Source organism: Salvelinus sp. IW2-2015, linkage group LG18 (assembly GCF_002910315.2).
Source record: "Salvelinus sp. IW2-2015 linkage group LG18, ASM291031v2, whole genome shotgun sequence".
Classification (NCBI taxonomy): domain Eukaryota; kingdom Metazoa; phylum Chordata; class Actinopteri; order Salmoniformes; family Salmonidae; genus Salvelinus; species Salvelinus sp. IW2-2015.
In genome coordinates this window covers 710,977-729,612 of record NC_036858.1, presented here as the reverse complement: position 1 = coordinate 729,612, position 18,636 = coordinate 710,977, and the positions used below count along the sequence as shown (strand labels likewise).

The 18,636-nt window shown below is 48.3% G+C and overlaps 1 pseudogene; it reads left to right on the top strand.

Annotated features, from left to right (window-relative positions):
• The first annotated feature begins 840 nt into the window (after window positions 1–840).
• LOC111977485 (myosin phosphatase Rho-interacting protein-like) lies at window positions 841–13,004 on the top strand (annotated as a pseudogene).
• Window positions 13,005–18,636: the final 5,632 nt, after the last annotated feature.

The following is an 18,636-nucleotide window of genomic DNA, read 5'->3' as shown; positions in this document are numbered from 1 at the left end:
GTCAGGGTCTGGTAACAGAGTACAGTACTGTCAGGTCTGGTAACAGAGTTCAGTACTGTCAGGGTCTGGTAACAGAGTACAGTAGGGTCTGTAACAGAGTACAGTACTGTCAGGGTCTGTGATACACAGTCGGAACAGAGTACAGTACTGTCTAGGGTCTGGTAACAGCAGGTCTGGTAACAGCAGGTCTGGTAACAGCAGGTCTGGTAACAGCAGGATTGGTAACAGCAGGATGTTAACAGCAGGTCTGTAACAGCAGATTGGTAACAGCAGGATTGTACCAGTCTGATAACAGCAGGTCTGATAACAGCAGGTCTGATAACAGCAGGTCTGATAACAGCAGGTCGATAAACAGCAGTCTGGTAACACGATGGTAATCACAGCAGGATTGTAACAGCATCTGGTAACAGCAGGTCTGATAAACAGCATGATTGGAACAGCAGGTCTGGTAACAGCAGGTCTGATAACAGCAGGATTGGTACAGCAGGTCTGGTAACAGCAGGTCTGATAACAGCAGATTGGTAACAGCAGGTCTGGTAACAGCAGGTCTGATAACAGCAGATGAGATTGGTAAAGCAGTCTGTAACAGCAGGTCTGATAACAAGGATTGGTAACAGCAGGTCTGGATAACAGCAGCTGTAAAGCAGGTCTGATAACAGCAGGTCTGGTAACAGCAGGATTGGTAACAGCAGGATTGGTAACAGCAGGTCTGATAACGCAGGTCTGGTAACAGCAGGTCTGTAACAAGCAGGTTAACCAGGATGGTAACAGCAGGACAGGACTCACACTGAACATGAGAACCCATGAGGTGGTTCAGTGGAGTTCTAGGGTTCTGGAATCATGAGGTGACGAGGTGAAACCGTGATGAATTGTGCCCCTCAACATATGCAGACCCAGACATTTAAGTAACACACACACATATTTGAATGAATTCCCCCATTGTCATGCAACTCTGGATAACGGTGGTGTGACCTTGTAGTGGCCTGACAAGCCCATCAGACACGTCCTCTCTCTGTGTGAGAGGGAGGGACAACACAACCAGACATGTCTGTTATATAGCATCTCGGATAGAAGTTACCCTAGTCAGACACTAGACCTACTACACATCCCACTAATCTGAACCCACCTGTCACTAGAAAAAACCCACCTGTGACAGACTGACAACTGAGAAACCCACCTGTCATCTTGAGATCTGAGATCTATACCTCTCACAGACTGAGATCTAGAACCCACCTGTCACAGACTGAGATCTAGAAACCCACCTGTCACAGACTGAGATCTAGAACCCACCTGTCACAGACTGAGATCTAGAACCCACGTGTCACAGACTGAGATCTAAACCCATGTGTCACAGACTGAGATCTAGAACCCCCTGTCAAGACTGAGATCTAGAACCCACGTGTCACAGAACTGAGATCTAGAACGACCTTCAAGAGACTGAGATCTAGAACCCACCTGTCAGAGACTGAACACTTACAGAATCTATCTAGAACCCACGTGTCACGACTGAGATCTACCCCACGTGTCACAGACTGAGATTCTAGAACCCACCTGTCACAGACTGAGATCTAGAACCCAACCTGTCAACAGACTGAGATCTAGAACCCACCTGTCTAATCAGACTGAGATCTAGGACCCACGTGTCACAGACTGAGATTAGGACCCACCGTGTCACAGACTAACTTAGGACCACCTGTCACACTATCTAAACCCACCGTAAACTAGATCGAGACTGAGATCTAAAACCCACGTGTCACAGACTGAGATCTAGAACCCACGTGCACAGACTGAGATCTAGGAACCCACCTGTCACAGACTGAGATCTAGAACCACCGTCACAGACTGATCTAGACCACTCGTCACAGCTAGATCTATGGAGCTCCAATCACAGACTGAGATCTAAACCCACCTGTCAGAGACTGAGATCTAGAACCCACCTGTCAGAGACTGAGATCTAGGGACCCACGTGTCACAGACTGAGATCTAGAACCCACCTGTCACAGACTGAGATCTAGAACCACCTGTCACAGACTGAGATCTAGAACCCACCTGTCACAGACTGAGATCTAGGACCCACGTGTCACAGACTGAGATCTAGAACCCACCTGTCAGAGACTGAGATCTAGAACCCACGTGTCACAGACTAGATGAAACCCACGTCAGACGGATCTAGAACCCACCTGTCACAGACTGAGTCTAGAACCACCTGTCACAGACTGAGATCTAGGACCCACGTGTCACAGACTGAGATCTAGGACCCACCTGTCACAGACTGAGATCTAGGACCCACCGTGTCACAGACTGAGATTAGGACCCACCTGTCAGAGACTGAGATCTAGAACCCACCTGTCAGAGACTGAGATCTAGAACCCACCTGTCAGAGACTGAGATCTAGACCCACGTGTCACAGACTGAGAATCTAGAACCACGTGTCACAGACTGAGATCTAGAACCACCTGTCAGACTGAGATCTAGAACCCACCTGTCACAGACTGAGATCTAGACCCACCTGTCAGACGAGATCTAGGACCACCTGTCAGACTGAGATTAGGAACCCACCTGTCACAGACTGAGATCTAGAACCCACCTGTCACAGACTGAGATCTAGGACCCACCTGTCACAGACTGAGATCTAGAACCCACCTGTCAGACTGAGATCTAGACCCACGTGTCACAGACTGAGATCTAGAACCCACCTGTCACAGACTGAGATCTAGAACTATCAGAAGTTCTAGTTTCCGCTGCGGCTGTTGAAAGGAACTAATCAGAAGTAAACTGTACTTCCCAGTTTGCTACAGGGCAATAACCTCTCATCATTGTCCTGGTTCTAGTCTTGTTCTGCTGGAATGTTCCCTGGTCACATGATGTCATGTTGCTGTTATCTGTGGCTGAATATGGTTTGTCTCTTCTTCCCCTCCAGTCGAGTACTCTTCCCAGGGACGGTCAATTTGAACCTGTGTACTGATGTCATGGACGCCGAGCCCAAGACGGGCCAGAAGAACGCTCTCCTGTATCGTCACTCCTGAGCAGGAGTACTTCATACGAGAGGAGAACAAGAGATCATCAATGGGTAAGTGTGTGTCTGGTGTGTGTGTTCTCTCTGCCTGGACTGAACAGCTGGTGGTTTATCCCAGACCCTGACTAACATTCTGTTCCTCTCTCTCTGCCCAGCTGGACTGAACAGCTGGTGGTTTATCCCAGCACCCTGACTAACATTCTGTTCCTCTCTCTCTGCCCAGCTGGATGACAGCTGGTGGTCTATCCCAGCACCCTGACTAACATTCTGTTCCTCCCTCTCTGCCCAGCTGACTGAACAGCTGGTGGTCTATCCAGCACCCTGACTAACATTCTGTTCCTCTCTCTCTGCCCAGCTGGACTGAACAGCTGGTGTCTATCCCAGCACCCTGACTAACATTCTGTTCCTCTCTCTCTGCCCAGCTGGACTGAACAGCTGGTGGTTTTCCCAGCACCCTGACTAACATTCTGTTCCTCTCTCTCGTCCAGCTGGACTGAACAGCTGGTGATCTATCCAGCACCCTGACTAACATTCTGTTCTCTCTCTTCTGCCCAGCTGGACTGAACAGCTGGTGGTCTATCCCAGCACCCTGACTAACATTCTGTTCCTCTCTCTCTGCCCAGCTGGACTGAACAGCTGGTGATCTATCCAGGACCCTGACTAACATTCTGTTCCTCTCTCTCTGCCAGCTGGACTGAACAGCTGGTGATCTATCCCAGCACCCTGACTAACATTCTGTTCCTCTCTCTCTCCCAGCTGGACTGAACAGCTGGTGTCTATCCCAGCCCCTGACTAACATTCTGTTCCTCTCTCTCGCCCAGCTGGACTGAACAGCTGGTGATCTATCCCAGCACCCTGACTAACATTCTGTTCCTCTCTCTCTGCCCAGCTGGACTGAACAGCGGGTGATCTATCCCAGACCCTGACTAACATTCTGTTCCTCTCTCTCTGCCCAGCTGGACTGAACCGCGGTTGGTTATCCCAGCACCCTGACTAACATTCTGTTCCTCTCTCTCTGCCCAGCTGGACTGAACAGCTGGTGATCTATCCCAGGACCAACAAGCAGAACCAGAAGAAGAAACGCAAGGTGGAGCCCACCACTTCTCAGGAGCCAGGACCAGCAAAAGTGGCAGTGAAGGGATCAGGTATCCCCGAGGCGGGCTCGGAGAATGTTCCAGACTCCAGCTCCATCATCTGGCAGGAGGAGCTGAGCCACAGAGAGGCTGAGGGGGTGTCTTTGTGGCCTGCTCCTGACCTCCCCAGGCTGGGCTCACCACAGCCCTCTACAGGTATGGAGGAACCACGGTACAGGTCACATCTAGCCCCATAGTCTCCATTTATAGTCTAGTGTATATGCTGCATCAGATATATCTGACGGGATTGGAATGGTGTTAGCAAGCAACACAGCTGTAAAAGATTATAACATTACAATTTAGAGATCATCTGTGTCCGTCTTTGACCCTTCACCCCAACCCTTTTCTAGGTGACTGTGGTTCCGTGGCCCGTGGCTCAGACGCCGGCTCAGTCAACGGTGACGAGGTGGACCGAAGTGGCCTCCACGGCTCGGTCCCTCTCGCCCACCACGACCTCCTGTCTCCCACGGGCTCCAGCCTGGGCGGGGTGCCCCGCTGTTTCTCCCCGCTCCCCAGTGACCCCTTCCCCTCTGGCAGCTCCCTGCTGTCCAACGGCTCCCACATTAGTGGGTCGGTCAGCTCGCTGGACTCTGACGCAGGTGGCAACATGGTGGCCAGCACAGAGAGCCACCTGGCGGGGCGGTTAGGGCTGGCCCAGGGAGGGCACCATGATACTCCACGCTCCAGGAGGCTGGAGGCCGAGGCCAGGAAGGCAGAGAAGAGGAGCAGAGTGAGGAGTCCTGGTGAGGAGAGAGAGGCCGTGTTCAGTCCTGAGAAGAGGTGAGTCTGCCTGTCTGTCCTGTCTTAGTTCGGAGAGAGAGGCCGTGTTCAGTCCTGAGAGGTGTCTAAGAGGTGTCTACCCGTCTGTTCAACCAACTGTCCCCTGTATGCATGTCCTGTCTTAGTTCAGAGAGGAGGTGAATCTGACTGTCTGTCCTGTCTTAGTTCAGAGAGGAGGGGAATCTGACTGTCTGTCCTGTCTTTAGTTCAGAGAGAGGTGAATATGACTCTGTCCTGTCTTAGTTCAGAGAGGAGTGAATATGACTGTCTGTCCTGTCTTAGTTCAGAGAGGAGGTGAATATGACTGTCTGTCCTGTCTTAGTTCAGAGAGGAGGTGAATATGACTGTCCTGTCCTGTTCTAGTTCAGAGAGAGGTGAATATGACTGTCTTCTGTCTTAGTTCAGAGAGGAGGTGAATATGACTCTGTCCTGTCTTAGTTCAGAGAGGAGGTAAATCTGACTCTGTCCTGTCTCAGTTCAGAGAGAGGTGAATCTGACTCTGTCTGTCTTAGTTCAGAGAGGAGGTGAATCTGACTCTGTCTGTCTTAGTTCAGAGAGGATGTAATCTGCTCTGTCCTGTCTTAGTTCAGAGAGGAGGTAAATCTGACGTCTGTCCTGTCTTAGTTCAAGAGAGAGATAAATCTGACTGTCTGTCTGTCTTAGTTCAGAGAGGAGGTGAATCTGACTGTCTGTCCTGTCTTAGTTCAGAGAGGAGGTAAATCTGACTCTGTCCTGTCTTAGTTCCGAGAGGAGTGATTCTGTCTGTCCTGTCTTAGTTCAGAGAGGAGGTGAATCTGACTCTCTGTCCTGTTCTATGAGTAAGTTGAATCTGACTCTCTGTCCTGTCTTAGTTCAGAGAGGAGATAAATCTGAATCTCTGTCCTGTCTTAGTTCAGAGAGGAGTGAAATCTGACTGTCTGTCTTAGTTCAGAGAGGAGGTAAATCTGACTGCTGTCTGTTTAGTTCAGAGAGGGTGACTCTGACTGTCTGTCCTGTCTTAGTTCAGAGAGGAGGTAAATCTGACTCTGTCCTGTCTTAGTTCAGGAAAGGAGGTGATTCTGTCTGTCCTGTCTTAGTTCAGAGAGGAGGTGAATCTGACTCTCTGTCCTGTCTTAGTTCGAAGAGGAGGTGAATTCTGACTCTCTGTCCTGTCTTAGTTCAGAGAGGAGATAATCTGACTCTCTGTCCTGTCTTAGTTCAGAGAGGAGGTAAATCTGACTCTCTGTCCTGTCTTAGTTCAGAGAGGAGGTAATCTGACTCTGTCCTGTCTTGCAGAGAGGAGTGATTCTGTCTGTCCTGTCTTAGTTCAGAGAGGAGGTAAATCTGCTCTGTCCTGTCTTAGTTCAGAGAGGGTGAATCTGACTCCGTCCTGTCTTAGTTCAGAGAGGATGTGTTATGTCTGTCCTGTCTTAGTTCAGAGAGGAGGTGATCTGCCTCTCTGTCCTGTCTTAGTTCAGAGAGGGTGAATCTGACTCCTGTCTTAGTTCAGAGAGGAGGTAAATCTGACTCTGTCCTGTCTTAGTTCAGAGAGGAGGTAAATCTGACTCTCTGTCCTGTCTTAGTTCAGAGAGGAGGTAATCTGATCTGTCCTGTCTTAGTTCAGAGAGGAGGATTCTGTCTGTCCTGTCTTAGTTCAGGAGAGGTAAATCGATATCTGTCCTGTCTTAGTTCAGAGGGAGGTGAATCTGACTCTGTCCTGTCTTAGTTCAGAGAGGATGTGAATCTGACTCTGTCCTGTCTTAGTTCGAGAGGAGGTGAATCTGACTCTCTGTCCTGTCTTAGTTCAGAGAGGAGGTGAATCTGACTCTGTCCTGTCTTAGTTCAGAGAGGAGGTGAATCTGATCTCTCTGTCCTGTCTTAGTTCAGAGAGGAAATAAATCTGCTCTGTCCTGTCTTAGTTCAGAGAGGGTGATTCTGTCTGTCTGTCTTAGTTCAGAGAGGAGGTGAATTTGACTGTCCTGTCTTAGTTCAGAGAGGAGGTGAATCTGACTCTGTCCTGTCTTAGTTCAGAGAGGAGATGATCCTGACTGCAATCACTGTTTGTTACCTGGGATATTTTGTCTAGTAAAGCTTTATCTTTTATTCAGGTATTGACATAGGCTGGTAACAGTTAGTGGACTGTCTGACTGCTGGGTTAGACAAGCAGAAGGACATCTGTAGAGAATCCCATGCACGCAGAGATCACAGGTCCCAACCCCCCCCCCCAACACATCTGCGTCAATACACAGACTCTGTCCCCGAGGAAAAGGCTGTATTTGGTGTAATCCAGACAGTGTAAGATGTGTGAATGTCTACGTTCCACAGTTCCTAGTATACTTCACATGGGAATGAACTATGTTGATTATTGCTAGTAATCTTTCCCTGTTTTATCAGGGCTGAGGTTCAACATAAACATCCTGAATAAACAGGTTTTGTTCTTTCCATTCGCTCATCATCCGTTCAGGACTCTGTTCTAGGAAAGGGTCAAGAGGTCTCACACAACACACACACACACACACACCACACACACACACACACACACACCAACACCACAACACAACACACACGGGTGTGCTTCATCCTTTTCCTCCCAGACCAACCCCAGCGCCTCATCCAACATAGTCCTGAAAGGAAAAGAGAAACGAGAGGGCAGAGAGAGGCAGGGCGAGGGCAGAGAGAGGGCAGGGCGAGGGCAGAGAGAGAGCAGGGCGAGGGCAAGGAGAGGGCAGGGCGAGGGCAGGGCGAGGGAGAAGAGGCAGGACGAGGGCAGAGAGAGGAAGGGCGAGGGCAGAGAGAGGGCAGAGAGAGGGCAGGGCGAGGCAGAGAGAGGGCAGACGCGAGGGCAGAGAGAGGGCAGGGCGAGGCACGACAGGCGAGGGAGAGAGAGGGCAGGGCGAGGGAGACAAGGCGAGGGCAGGACAGCGAGGGCAGAGAGAGGGAGGCGAGGCAGGACAAGGCGAGGGCGAGGCGAGGGCAGAGAGAGGGCAGGGCGAGGGCAGGAGAGGGCGAGGCAGGCGAGGGCAGAGAGAGGGCGAGGGCGAGAGAGGGCAGGGCGAGGGCAGGGCGAGGGCAGAGAGAGGGCAGAGCAGAGACGTCCAGTTGACTGACGGTTCATTTGGTTTCATTTGGGAGCTCTGCCACTCTGGAACCCTGCAGCCAACTAGCACTTTAGTACTGAAGTACAGTACCAGTCAAAGGTTTGGACACACCTACTCATTCCAGGGTTTTTCTTTAGTTTTACTATTTTCTACATTGTAGAATAATAGTGAAGACATCAAAACTATTAAATAACACATATGAAATCATCTAGTAACCAAAAGTTACTAAAAATGTGCATATTTTATATTTGAGATTCTTCAAAGTAGCCACCATTTGCATTGACAGCTTTGCACACTCTTAGCATTCTCTCAACCAGCTTCAGGAGGTAGTCACCTGGAATGCATTTCAATTAACAGGTGTGCCTTTTTAAAAGTTAATTTGTGGAATTTCTTCGCTTAATGCGTTTGAGGCAATCAGTTGTGTTGTGACAACGTTGGGGTGGTATACAGAATATAGCCCTATTTGGTGAAAGACCAAGTCCATATTACGGCAAGAACAGCTCAAATAAACCAAGAGGATAAGCCCTACCCTCCGCTGTCGTCTTATCGGCTCTTAACCAACTATGCTATTTTGTTTGTTTTTACGCGTTGTTCGTAACTTGATTTGTCCATAATGTTGCTGCTACCGTCTCTTATGACTGAAAAGAGCTTCTGGACATCAGAACTGGGATTACTCACCTCAAGTTGGACGAGGAGTTCTTCTTCAATGAGTCGGGTGGGATGGATATAATACAGACACCCGACCAGGCCCAGATCCCTGTGATTCGCTGGAAAAGAAAACGTAGGTTTTGCGGAAAGAGATCAGGATGCCTTGTGAGGATCAGGAGACGAGTGGCTAATCTGCCCTTGCCTTCCATTCTGCTAGCTAACGTTCAATCGCTGGAAAATAAATGGGACGAACTGAAAGCACGTATATCCTACNGACGAGTGGCTAATCTGCCCTTGCCTTCCATTCTGCTAGCTAACGTTCAATCGCTGGAAAATAAATGGGACGAACTGAAAGCACGTATATCCTACCAACGGGACATTTAAAAACTGTAATATCTTATGTTTCACCAAGTCGTGGCTGAACGACGACATTAAGAACATACAGCTGGCGGGTTATACACTCTATCGGCAGGACAGAACAACAGCCTCTGGTAAGACACGGGGCGGGGGCCTATGTATATTTATAAACAATTGCTGGTGCACGATATCTAAGGAAGTCTCAGGGTTTTGCTCGCCTGAGGTAGAGTATCTCATGATAAGCTGTAGACCACACTATCTACCTAGAGAATTGATCTGTATTTTTCGTAGCTGTTCACAGACWGAGGCTGGCACTAAYACCGCACACAATGAGCTGTATTCCACCATAAGCAAACAGGAAAACGCTCACCCAGAGGCGGCGCTCAGAGTGGCTGGGGACTTTAATGCAGGGAAACTTAAATCAGTTTTACCTCATTTCTATCAGCATGTTAAATGTGCAACCAGAGGGGAAAAATATTCTAGATCACCTGTACTCCACACACAGAGACGTGTACCAAGCTCTCCCTCGCCCTCCATTTGGTAAATCTGACCATAATTCTATCCTCCTGATTCCTGCTTATTAGCAAAAATTTAAGCAGGAAGCACCAGTGACTCGGTCTATAAAAAAGTGGTCAGACGAAGCAGATGCTAAGCTACAGGACTGTTTTGCTAGCACAGACTGGAATATGTTCCGGGATTCTTCCGATGGCATTGAGGAGTACACCACATCAGTCGCTGGCTTTATCAATAAATGCATCGATGACGTTGTCGCCACAGTGACTGTACGTACATACCCCAACCAGAAGCCATGGATTACAGGCAACATTCGCACTGAGCTAAACGGTAGAGCTGCCGCTTTCAAGGAGCGGGACTCTAAACTGGAAGCTTATAAGAAATCCCGCTATGCCCTCCAATGAACCATCAAACAAGCAATGCGTCAATACAGGACTAAGATCGAATCGTACTACACCGGCTCTGACGCTCGTCGAATGTGGCAGGGCTTGCAAACTACTACAGACTACAAAGGGAAGCACAGCTGAGAGCTGCCCAGTGACACGAGCCTACCAGACGAGCTAAATAACTGCTCGCTTCGAGGCAAGTAACACTGAAACATGCATGAGAGCATCAGCTGTTCCGGACGACTGTGTGATCACACTCTACGCAGCCGATGTGAGTAAGACCTTTAAACATGTCAACATTCTCAAGGCCAGACAGATTTCCAGGAGGTGTACTCCGACAGCCTATAGGGAGAAGGTCAGAGTCCTGACCGTGTGGTGCAAGGACAGCAACTTCTCCCTTAACGTGATCAAGACAAAGGAGATCATTTTTCTACCCAATTTCGTGGTATCCAATTGGTAGTAGTTACAGTCTTTTCTCATCGCTGCAACTCTCGTACAGGGATAGGCGAAGGTCGAGAGTCATGCGTCCTCTGAAACACACCCCAACCAAGCCGCACAGCTTCTTGACACAATGCATATCCAACCCGGAAGCCAGCCGCACCAATGTGTCGGTGGAAACACCGTACACCTGGCGCCCTGGTCAGCGTGCACTGCGCCTGGCGTCGCACAGGAGTCGCTAGTGCGCGATGAGACAAGGATATACCTGCCGGCCAAACCTTCCCTAACCCGGACGACGCTAGGCCAATTGTGCGCCGCCCCTTGGGCCTCCCGGTTGCGACAGAGCCTGGGCTCAAACCCAGAATCTCTGGTGGCACAGCTAGCACTGCGATGCAGTGCCTTAGACCACTGCGCCACCCGGGAGGCTACAAAGGAGATCATTGTGGACTACAGGAAAAGAAGGACCGAGCTACAGCCCCATTTTCATCGACGGGGCTGTAGTGGAGCAGGTTGAGAGCTTCCAGTTCCTTGGCGTCCACATCACCAACAAACCTAACATGGTCCAAGCACACCAAGACAGTCGTGAAGAGGGCACGACAAAACCTATTCCTCCTCAGGAGACTGAAAAGATTTGGCATGGGTCCTCAGATCCTCAAAAGGTTTTACAGCTGCACCTGCGAGAGCATCCTGACAGCTTGCATCACTGCCTGGTATGGCAACTGCTCGCCCTCCGGCCGCAAGGCACTACAAAGGGTAGTGCGAACGGCCCAGTACCGGTCTCTCACTCCCCGTGAATTAATTATTCTCCTTATCAAAAGAGAGGGTCAAAAGAAATCTGTGTGTGGAGGAAGGTTGTCGGTGTATCTGTGTGTTTGTGGAGGAAGGCTGTCGGTGTATCTGTGTGTTTGTGTGGCAAGGTGTCGTGTATCTGCTGTGTTGTGGAGGAAAGAGCTTTCCGGTGCTGTTTATTCATGTGTGTTTGTGAGGAAGGCCTGTCGGTATCTGCTGCTGTTGTGGGAAGGCTTGTCTAAGCGTCCTGCTATCTGGTGTTCTGTGGGAACGCGCTGTCGGTCTTATTGTGGTAGGTAGGTGGAAAGGGCTTCCCTGTGTTATCGTGGTGTTGGAGAGGCTTATCCTGTATCTGAGTGTTTGGGGTGAAGAGGCGAATTGCTCTGTATCTGGTTGTTTGTGGGCAGGCAAGCGCCTGTCTTGTATACTTGTGTGTGTGTGGAGGAATGGCTGTCCCGGGTATCGTGGGTTTGTTGTGGTGGTAAGGCTGTCGGTGTATCATGTGTGCTTCGTGGAGAAGGCTAGTCGTGTATCTTGTTGTGTGGATGTCAAGCTGCTCGGAGTTATCTGGTCTTAATGAAGAAGTCTCTGACGCTTGTATCTTGTTGTTGCTTGAGGAAGGCTGTCCGGTATCCCAAATGCATACTGCTAATTGGTCGGTCGTGGAAGCGGCTTGGTCGTTGTTGATTGTCCATCTTTGCGGATGGAGAAAAATGATAGGATGCTTTTGGGGACAAGGCTGCGGTGGAATCTGGGTGTGTGCTGGTGGAAGGCTGTGCCCTTCGTGAATCTGCTGTGAGGAGCAGGCTGTGTCAGTCCCAGCTGTATTTCTGAGTCTTGTTTTGTCGGGCAGGCCGGATGTAAATCTGTCATGTCGTTTGTTTGGCCTCTGGGAAGGCTGTCCGGTCTGTATCTGTGTTTTGTGGTCACAGGCAGTCTGGTAATGTATCTGTGTAGTAGGATAAGAGCTGCGAGTGTACTGAAACTGCATGTGTGGGAGAAGGCTGTCGGTCTGATCATGTGGTGAGGGAAGGCGTGTCGGTCGTATCTGTGTGTGGAGGGAAGAAGCCACTGGCGGTTACTCTGTGTTTTTGTGGTGTACAGGCCGTCGGTGATCTGTCTGTGTGAGAGGAAGCGCTTGTCGGTGTATCGTGTTTGTGGAGAAGGCTGTCGGTGTATCTGTGTGTGTCGTGTGAATCTGTCGGTGTATCTGGTGTGTGGGGAGGAAGGCTGTCGGTGTAATCTGTGTGCTTGGGAGGGAAGGCTGCGCTGTATCTGTGTGTTGTGAGGAAGGCTGTCGGTGTATCTGTCGTGTGTGTTTGTGGAGGAAGGCGGTCTGGTGTATCTGTGTGTTTGTGGAGGAAGGCTGTCGGGTGTATCTGTGTGTTTCTGTAGAGTTTGAAGACGGTCACAGAGCCTGTCTTTTCTCAAATCATCATGTTAATCTATTTCATTTTGTGCAGTTGATTAAGTAATATATTAATGCTATGTGGATTATGCAATGTTTACTTGTACTAACCCCCCCCTAACACACACACCTACACACACACCAACACACACACCACAACACACACACACACACACACACACCACACACACACACACACACACACCACACACACACACACAACACACACAACACTGCACTATCCAATAAAGTTGTTTTATTCTCTCCACTGAGAAGGAATTCTCTTAGATCCATTTCTTTAATCCACAGTAAGAATAATGTAATAAGTTCAATAAAGGCATCTGACCCTTCACCCTTCTGAACTCTACTTGCTCCCTGTGTGTTCCAGCCGTTCTGGTGATAGAGAAGCTGGGCGCTTGGAGCTGGAGAATCCAGGAGGAGGATGGAGCTGGAGGTTGAGGACAAGGAGCCAGGCGAGCAGGCCGCAGCGAACACAGACGCTTCCACACAGAGTACAACTCCAGGACCGCGGTGTGTGTGTGTGTGCGTGCGTGCGGGCCGTGCGTGCGTGCGTGCGTGCGTGCGTGCGTGCGTGCGGTAACAGATACTATGTCTTTAACGTCATTCAGTTTGAGGTCGATCAAAAGAGAAGTTATTAACTATGTAACACAGCCCTTGCCCAGACATTTTGTCCGTCTGACACAGGACATTGTCTACTTGTTTTAAAGTGTTTTACACAGCAACTCAACGTGAAATAGCTCAGCTAATTAAGTTAGCTGTTGCACATGAAGCACAGATTCTCTATCTCACTACACACACACACACACTCTCTTCACACACACTCACACCACACACATCTCTCTCACAGACACACACACACACCACACACACACACACACTACACACCACACACACACACACACCTAACCACACACCACACACACAACACAGTCCTTTTCCCTGTCAAATCACATTGTAGTTGTCACATGCGCCAAATACAACAGGTGTAGACCTTACAGTGATATGCTTACTTACAAGCCCTTAACCAACAATGCAGTTTTAAGAAAATCCCTAAAGAAGTAAGAGATAAGAATAACAAATTAAATTAAGATCAGCAGTAAATAACAATAGCGGAGCTATTTACAGGGGGTACCGGTACAGAGTCAATGTGTCAATGTGCGGGGGGCACCGGAATGTTGAGGAAATTGAGGTAATTATGTACATGTAGGTAGAGTTATTAAAGTGTTATTATCTATGCATAGCCAGAGTAGCAGCAGCATAGGGGGGGGAAATGCAAATAGTCTGGGTAGTTATTTGATTAGCTGTTCAGGAGTCTTATGGCTTGGGGGTAGAAGCTGTTTAGAAGCCTCTTGGACTAAGACTTGTCGCTCCGGTACCGCTTGACGTGCGATAGCAGAGAAAACAGTCTATGACTGGGGTGGCTGGAGTCTTTGACTATTTTTAGGGACTTCCTCTGACACCGCCTGGTATAGAGGTCCTGGGTGGCAGGAAGCTTGGCCCCTGTGATGTACTGGGCTGTACGTACTACCCTTTGTAGTGCCTTGCGGTCAAAGGCCGAGCAGTTGCCATACCAGGCAGTGATGCAACCCGTCAGGATGCTCTCGATGGTGCAGCTGTAAAACCTTTAGAGGATCTGAGGACCCATGCCAAATCCTTTTAGTCTCCTGAGGGGGAATAGGTTTTGTCGTGCCTTCTTCACAACTGTCTTGGTGTGCTTGGACCATGTTAGTTTGTTGGTGATGTGGACACCAAGGAACTTGAAGCTCTCAACCTGCTCCACTACAGCCCCATTGATGAGAATGGGGGCGTGCTCAGTCCTCCTTTTCCTGTAGTCCACAATCATCTCCTTTGTCTTGATCATGTTGAGGGAGAGGTTGTTGTCCTTGCACCACACGGTCAGGTCTCTGACGTCCTCCCTATAGGCTGTCTCATCATTGTCGGTGATCAGGCCTACCACTGTTGTCATCAGCAAACTTAATGATGGTGTTGGAGTCATGCCTGGCCGTGCAGGCATGAGTGAACAGGGAGTACAGGAGGGGACTGAGCACACACCCCAGAGGGGCCTCCGTGTTGAGGATCAGAGTGGTGGATGTGTTGTTCCTTACCACCTGGGGGCGGCCCGTCAGGAAGTCCAGGATCCAGTTGCAGAGGGAGGTGTTTAGTCCCAGGATCCTTAGCTTAGTGATGAGCTTTGAGGGCACTATGGTGTTGAACGCTGAGCTGTAGTCAGTGAATAGCATTCTCACATAGGTGTTCCTTTTGTCCAGGTGGGAAAGGGCAGTGTGGAGTGCAATAGAGATTGCATCATCTGTGGATCTGTTGGTGCGGTATGCAAATTGGAGTGGGTTCAGGGTTTCTGGGATAATGGTGTTGATGTGAGCCATGACCAGCCTTTCAAAGCACTTCATGGCTACGGACGTGAGTGCTACGGGTCGGTAGTCATTTAGGCAGGTTATATTAGTGTTCTTGGGCACAGGAAATATGGGGGTCTGCTTGAAACATGTTCGTATTACAAACTCCAACAGGGAAAGGTTAGAATTGTCAGTGAAGACACTTGCCAGTTGGTCAGCACATGCTCGTTGTACACGTCCTGGTAATCCGTCTGGACCAGCGGCCTTGTGAATGTTGACCTGTTTAAAGGTCTTACTTAGGTGTTGTACGATTCGATCTTAGTCCTGTATTGATGCTTTGCCTGTTTGATGGTTCGTCAGAGGGCATAGCGGGATTTCTTATAAGCTTCCAGTTTAGAGTCCCGCTTTTTTAAAGTGGCAGCTCTACCCTTTTGTTCAGTGCGAATGTTGCCTGTAATCCATGGCTTCTGGTTGGGGTATGTACCTACGGTCACTGTGGGGACAACGTCATCAATGCACTTATTGATGAAGCCAGTGACGTGTGTGGTGTACTCCTCAATGCCATTGGAGGAATCCCGGAACATATTCCAGTTTCTTTGTTTTGAAATCAGGAGCTTGTGCTTTGTTCATTTCCTGTTTCCATTATGTGGCTCGATTCCCCTGATACTTACTTCCCTTTCCACCCCTCTGGTCTGGCCTGCTCTGCTCTGGCCTGGTCTGGCCTGCTCTCCTCTGGCCTCCTCTGGCCTGCTCTCCTCTGGCCTGCTCTGCTCTGGTCTGGCCTGCTCTGGCCTGCTCTGCTCTGGCCTGCTCTGCTCTGGCCTGCTCTGCTCTGGCCTGCTCTGCTCTGCTCTGCTCTGGCCTGCTCTGTTCTTGCCTGGTCCGTTCCGGCCGGGGCAAACCAACCTCTGTAATAGGAATAACAACAGAAAGAGAGCAATTGTCCCCCCCAAAAACAATCCTGAGAAAAATGTCCCCAGAAGTGAGACTGTTTAGAGCAACTTTTAAAACCTGTACACCAAGTTTGTCCTGTCTTTATTGTCAAGCATGTGTGGAATTTTCAGACTGGCACAAATAAAGGGTGCTTATAGTAAACATCATGCCACCTGCACATACACACTCCCATTACCTTCTCTCTCTCTCTCGTTCTTTCTGAGACACACACACTGCTCCTGGATGAGGCTTGTTTTCTTCTGTGTCAGTGTCTTTGTTTCCGTTCTCTCTGGTTTGGTGAAAGGCTGTTGGGTTCAGGTTAGAAGATGTGTGATTCTGATTAGAAAAATGACTTGTTCTTCTTATGACAGCTGTGCGGAGATCGTATCTCATTTTATCATATGTTAAACTGTTCACATTGGAGGAGTCGATGTTCTGTTCATAAAAACACAAATAACATACATGAAGGCTATTGTATAATGTTTGGATCCTCTGAAATCCATGAGGTAGGTAGGTGTTCTGTACGAGTGCACACTCCAGGGAGAAGGAGGAGCAACGGAATTAGGCTCATGATACATTGATGTGACCTTATCTTCAGATATTGACCATTTTGACTAGAGGTCGACCGATTATGATTTTTCAGCGCCGATACCGATTATTGGACGACCCAAAAAAGCCAATACAGATTAATTGGCCTTTAAAATAATAATAATAATTTAAATATTTTTTTACATACATACATACAGTTGTATGTATGTACATGCAGTGGGGCAAAAAAGTATTTAGTCAGCCACCAATTGTGCAAGTTCTCCCACTTAAAAAGATGAGAGAGGCCTGTAATTTTCATCATAGGTACACTTCAACTATGACAGACAAAATGAGAGAAAAAAAATCCAGAAAATCACATTGTAGGATTTTTAATGAATTTATTTGCAAATTATGGTGGAAAATAAGTATTTGGTCAATAACAAAAGTTTATCTCAATACTTTGTTATATCCTTTTTGTTTGGCAATGACAGAGGTCAAACGTTTTCTGTAAGTCTTCACAAGGTTTTACACACTGTTGCTGGTATTTTGGCCATTCCTCCATGCAGATCTCCTCTAGAGCAGTGATGTTTTGGGGCTGTTGCTGGGCAACACGGACTTTCAACTCCCTCCAAAGATTTTCTATGGGGTTGAGATCTGGAGACTGGCTAGGCCACTCCAGGACCTTGAAATGCTTCTTACGAAGCCACTCCTTCGTTGCCCGGGCGGTGTGTTTGGGATCATTGTCATGCTGAAAGACCCAGCCACGTTTCATCTTCAATGCCCTTGCTGATGGAAGGTGGTTTTCAATCAAAATCTCACGATACATGGCCCCATTCATTCTTTCCTTTACACGGATCAGTCGTCCTGGTCCCTTTGCAGAAAAACAGCCCAAAGCATGATGTTTCCACCCCATGCTTCACAGTAGGTATGGTGTTCTTTGGATGCAACTCAGCATTCTTTGTCCTCCAACACAACGGAGTTGAGTTTTTACCAAAAAGTTATATTTTGGTTTCATCTGACCATATTGACATTCTCCCAATCTTCTTCTGGATCATCCAAATGCTCTCTAGCAAACTTCAGACGGGCCTGGACATGTACTGGCTTAAGCAGGGGGACACGTCTGGCACTGCAGGATTTGAGTCCCTGGCGGCGTAGTGTGTTACTGATGGTAGGCTTTGTTACTTTGGTCCCAGCTCTCTGCAGGTCAATCACTAGGTCTCCCGTGTGGTTCTGGGATTTTTGCTCACCGTTCTTGTTGATCATTTTGACCCCACGGGGTCAGATCTTGCGTGGAGCCCAGATCGAGGGAGATTATCAGTGGTCTTGTATGTCTTCCATTTCCTAATAATTGCTCCCACAGTTGATTTCTTCAAACCAAGCTGCTTACCTATTGCAGATTCAGTCTTCCCAGCCTGGTGCAGGTCTACAATTTTGTTTCTGGTGTCCTTTGACAGCTCTTTGGTCTTGGCCATAGTGGAGTTTGGAGTGTGACTGTTTGAGGTTGTGGACAGGTCTCTTTTATACTGATAACAAGTTCAAAACGGTGCCATTAATACAGGTAACGAGTGGAGGACAGAGGAGCCTCTTAAAGAAGAAGTTACAGGTCTGTGAGAGACAGAAATCTTGCTTATTTGTAGGTGACCAAATACTTATTTTTCCACTAATTTGCAAATAAATTCATTAAAAATCCTACAATGTGATTTTCTGGATTTTTTTTTGTCTGTGTACCTATGATGAAAATTACAGGCCTCTCATCTTTTTAAGTGGGAGAACTTGCACAATTGGTGGCTGACTAAATACTTTTTTGCCCCACTGTACATACACCCATACATACATACACCTTAGCCAAATACATTTAAACTCAGTTTTTCACAATTCCTAACATTTAACCCTAGTAGAAATTCCTGCTGTCTTAGACCAGTTAGGATCACCACTTTATTTTAAGAATGTGAAATGTCAGAATAATAGTAGAGAGAATTATTTATTTCAATTTTTATTTATTTCATTACATTCCCAGTGGGTCAGAAGTTTACATACACTCAATTAGTATTTGGTAGCATTGCCTTTAAATTGTTAACTTGGGTCAAACGTTTTTCGGGTAGCCTTCCACAAGCTTCCCACAATAAGTTGGGTGAATTCTCCTGACAGAGCTGGTGTAACTGAGTCAGGTTTGTAGGCCTTCTTGCTCGCTCAGCTTTTTCAGTTTGCCTACATATTTTCTATGAGATTGAGGTCAGGGCTTTGTGATTGCCACTCCA